The 4,671-nt window shown below is 44.1% G+C and overlaps 2 long non-coding RNA genes across 2 annotated transcripts in view; one reads left to right on the forward strand and one right to left on the reverse strand.

Moving 5' to 3' along the window:
• Window positions 1-583, forward strand: part of LOC138162086 (uncharacterized) — an 18,398-nt gene extending 17,815 nt beyond the window's left edge. Inside the window, exon 2 of the long non-coding RNA XR_011168540.1 lies at window positions 170-583. This is a non-coding gene — a long non-coding RNA (uncharacterized lncRNA). The remainder of the gene's footprint in view (window positions 1-169) is intronic.
• Window positions 1-3,928, reverse strand: part of LOC138162085 (uncharacterized) — an 18,093-nt gene extending 14,165 nt beyond the window's left edge. The window contains exon 1 of the long non-coding RNA XR_011168539.1: window positions 3,361-3,928. This is a non-coding gene — a long non-coding RNA (uncharacterized lncRNA). The remainder of the gene's footprint in view (window positions 1-3,360) is intronic.
• Window positions 3,929-4,671: the final 743 nt, after the last annotated feature.

Consider the following 4,671-nt stretch of genomic DNA (forward strand, 5'->3'; position numbering starts at 1 on the left):
TATCTATCTATCTATCTATCTATCTATCTATCTATCTATCTATCTATCTGTCTATCTATCTATATCTGTCTATCTATCTATATGAGAGAAACACAGAGACAGAGAGAAAAAGAAAGAGAACACCCCTTATTGGCATAGGAAACATGAATTTTTATGTTTTTCTCCCCAGCTAGAAGAAAGGACAGGAGAATGATGGAAGACATAAGCTTCAGAGATCAAGGGAAACCAAGGAATCTTGGAGTTCTCTGGAAGGTAGATATGCACCCACACAAGCAACCACCCATTTTTAAGGAAAAGGTTCTCCTCTACTAAACTGGATATAATTGTGAGCAGCTGGAGCCCAGCCTGGCACAACAGCCCACTTAAAGAGTCATCTTTCAGGACTGAATTTTGCTTTTTCCTTGTGTGTCCCTCAGACCAGGCAAATTTATTCTCCCTCCACTTCTTCCCTCTCCCTTTCTCTATTGCCTGGAAAATTGACATCGATTATTCTTGAAGTTTTCTGTTCCTTTAAAGTCTTTTTAAAATTTTCTGTCTGTACTTTTATATGTCTTTTATCTTAAGATAAAGATAAGCTGATTATCATTGCGCTTTGAGTATTGATTTGCTATAAAGGAATAGACCACACAATGGGAGAGGTCAAAAGGGAATTCATGGACTAATAGTCCTTACTTAACAGTGAGTCTATATTTAACTTTCTGTCTCTCTGGAGAGAGAAGGATTTAACCTATGTATATATCTATTGACTCCACTGGCCAGAAGGGTTTCCTGAATTCAGGAGTTGTTGTATACATCTTTGTTGTGTTTATTTCTAGTTGTGTCCAACTCTTTGTTACCCCACTTGGGGTCTTCTTGGCAAAGATACTGGAGTGGTTTGCCATTTCCTTCTCTAGCTCATTTTACAGATAAGGAAACTGAGGCAAGCAGGGTTAAGTGACTTGCTCAGCATCACACAGCTGGGAAGTATCTGAGGTCAAAGGAAGATCAGTTTTCCTGACTTCAGGCCTGGGGCTCTGTGCACTATGGTGCCACCTAGCTGCCTACACATATCTTTGTATACTCAGTACCTAGAACAGAGTCTGGAACAATATTCACCACTTAGTAAATGTTTGTTTTGGGCTAATTACGGATCCTGAAACCTAAAGAGATGAAGTGATTGCCTATGATCACGCAGATAGCAAATGAGTGAGGCAGGTTTTGAATTAGGGTCCCCCTACTCCAAAACTATCATTTTTCTTCACTTGATAAATTAATAACAAAAAATAACAAAAATTGCATGATTATATCCAAGGATGCAGAAAAAGCTTTGACACAGCAATCCTCATTGGCAAAAGAATCTCTTGCCAGGGAGATGTCTCATGCAAGAGGACCTTGAACCTGGGAGAGTTGTTCAGTAGGGGATCTACCTTGCAAGTTTCTCATGTGTAAAATTAGGATTGTGGACTAAATGGCCTTTGAAGTCCAGCTCTAGGCCTGTGTGCCCATAGAAACATAAATTACCATCCCTTCCATTATCATCACCCTTGTGCTTGTGAAACTATTAATAAACAAATATGCCCAGAGAGGATGCTGTGAGCAAGGCTAGGGGTACCTGACTTGGGACAGTTAGGCCCATCAAATTTTCACTCTCAGCTACTTATCTCCTGGGGGCCACTAGGTGGCGCCATAATGCACAGAATGCTGGCCCTGGAGTCAGGAAGGCTCATCCTTGTGAGTTCAAATCCAGCCTCAGACACTACTAGCTGTGTGACCCTGGCCAAGTCACTTAACCCTGCTTGCCTCGGTTTCCTCAAATGTCAAATGAGTTGGAGAAGGAAATGGGAAACCACTCCAGTATCTTTGCCAAGAAAACCCCAAATGGAGTCACAAAAAGTCGGACCTGACTGAAAAATGTCTGAACAGCATACTTCTCTCCTTGGTTTTTATGTAAAAGAAGGGGATTAGATTAGATAATAATCAAAGTTTGTATTTATTTAATGCTTTAAGGTAAGCAAAGCATTTTATAAATGCTATCTCATTTGAGTCTCAAAACAATCCTGTTAGGCAGGCACTATTATTATGCTGGGGTTTTTTTTTCCTGTTTATTATTATTTTTATTTTTATTTTCCCGTGTATTAATCAGTGGATTTGGAATCTTCGAGACTCCAATAGTCCCTGGCACGCCTGGCCCTTTTATCCTCCACTATCTCCCACAGTCTGTCCAAGCTCACATCATTGTTTCCATGACACTATCCATCCATCTCATTCTTCGCCATCCCCCTTTCCTTTTTCCTTCAATCTTCCCCAGAATCAGGGTCTTTTCCAATGAGTCCTGTCTTCTCAGTATGTAGACAAAGTATTTAAGCTTTAGTGTCAGGATTTGACATTCCAGTGAATAAACTGAAGTATTTTTTAATTATTGACTGCTTTGACCTTGTTTTTGTCTAAGGGACTCTCAAAAGTCTCACAATCTTAAAACATTGATTCTGCAGCATTCAGCTTTCCTTACAGTCTCAACTCTCAACAGCCATACATTGCTACTGGAAAAAACCAGAGCTTTCACTATATGAACCTTCACTGGCAAGGTGGTGTCTCTGCTTTTTAGTATGCTGCCCAGATTTTCCATAGCCTTCCTTCCAAGGAGCATGAATCTTTTAATTTCATGGCTGCAGTCTCCATCACACCATGCAGTGATCTTGGAGCACAAGAATGTAAGCTCTGGCATGACTTGAGGCTCAGAGAGTCCTCACAACTTGCCCTGGGTCACACCTGTGAGGGCATCTTCTATAGTCCCTCAACTCAGACATTTGCTTGTTTATTCTCTATATATCTTGAACCTACTTAATTTTGTGTTCTCTTTCCCCTAGTAGAATGCAAGTTCCTTAAGCTTTTACTTTTCTCTTCATACAGAATAGTCATTTACTGAATGCTAGTTAATTGATTGATTCATTGATTCCTAATGTCCTTCTCCAGGCACTGTTGGGTTACTTCGACTTGTCTTTGTCCTGTTATGAGTCAGAGAGTTCCCGGAAGGCTCCTTTTGAAGAGGGGAGGGATTGGAGGGTCCTCTCCTCCCCTAGATCCCATGGCAAGGCTGTGCAAATAGTAGGTGCTTAAAAAGCCCTGGCTGATGGAATTCTCTGCTTCTTCCTTCCCCACAATCTGTCTTTTGGGTGGAGGGAGTCTGCAGCTGTCCCTGTGGCTTTGATTAAAGGATAAAGGAAACAAGGCCCCTGCCCCCCCAATTCCTCCCCCACCCAAATAATAACAGAGTTCTAGATCTAGGAAGGAGCCTCTGAGACCACCTAGTCCAACCCCCTCCTTGTCCCAATGAAGAAAGTGAAGGCCAGGGATGTTAGGCAACATGCCCAGCAGACTCACTCAAGTAGCAAACCTGTGAGACGAGTTTGGAATCCAAGTCCTCCGTTACAGAATCAGGCTCTTTCCCCAGGACCAAGATGCATCTCCTCTTACAGATCAATTAACGTGAGACTTGGAGGCTTTTAGATCTTTAGGAAGCTATTAAAAGACCACTATCCCTGGGAGGGGGCACTCTCTGCTGCCTGTTGTCAGATAATAATGTAGCCTAAATCAGGTGCCCTCAGAGAAACCCAGATCCCGACTTTGCTGGAACAAGCAAGCCCCTGGGGAGGCTCCATCTGTGCTGGGGGAGCTGGTAGCTAAGTCCTGGACAACTCCTTTGGTGCTCCCTGGGGTCCAAGACCACGGGTCAGGCTTGTTAAGGACTTGTCGCTGTCAGAACCAAAGAACAACAAAGGCAGATGAGAAAAGAAGCTCCCTTAGGAGAGGCCTGGAGCCAGGCCCATGTTTCTGGCTTTGCCACTAACCGATTACACTCACGGCACAAAAAGGCTTGCTTTGGTTTGCTGCTGGGCCTCCCTCCTATTCTTAACTAATTCAGCTGTTCCTCCAGAAATGGAGACAGGCGCCCTGCAGATCAAGGGGGAGGCCTCGGCTTCTCAGAATTCAGCTTGGAAAGCATCCCCATAAATATTTCAGGCGGGCCCACTTGATTATTCATGGAACAAAATGAAAGGGAATTATTCAGGTTCCCCCCTTGCCTTCTTTGCAGATTAAAGTTAAGTGCTGATGTTTGAGAGACAGGTGCTGGAGCACCTCAGAGGATGGCTGAGAGCTGGGGGTGCAGGATGGGGGGCCCTCTGACTCAGTGGGCTTGGCCCAGCGCCTTTGGAAGGGAAAAGGAAACCTTTACCGCTCTGTTCTAAAACAACAGCTTCCAGATCTGTTTTCCCTCTTTTTGTGCCCAGTGTTCAGGGGAACAAAGACAAAAGGACCCTGAAATTAGGGTCAGAGGACCTGGGCTCAAATCCAACCACACTGCTAAACCATATGTGAGACCTGGAGCAAGTCACTTAACCTCCTTGAGACTCAGTTTCCTCATATGTAAAATGAAGTGGCTTTTGAGGCCCCTTCCCCTTCTAGATCTATGACCCTATTATCCTGTCATCCTCAGGATCTCATGATGTGGCCTTCTTTCTAGGATAAACCAGAGACAGCGTGGCTGGGGCTGCCCCTTCCTGCTGCTCAGCCTGCCCCAGTCCATAAGGTGGCTGAGCTGGTGTGACAAAATGCTTCCTATTCCCTCATTCCATATGTGCAGCTAAGCTGCTTGTAAAGGAGTTCATCTGTCTCCCTCCGCTCCCCACCTGT

This window comes from Petaurus breviceps, unplaced genomic scaffold, assembly GCF_028583685.1.
Source record: "Petaurus breviceps papuanus isolate PSGF00001 unplaced genomic scaffold, PetGlider_PUasm1.0 186, whole genome shotgun sequence".
NCBI classification, from domain to species: domain Eukaryota; kingdom Metazoa; phylum Chordata; class Mammalia; order Diprotodontia; family Petauridae; genus Petaurus; species Petaurus breviceps.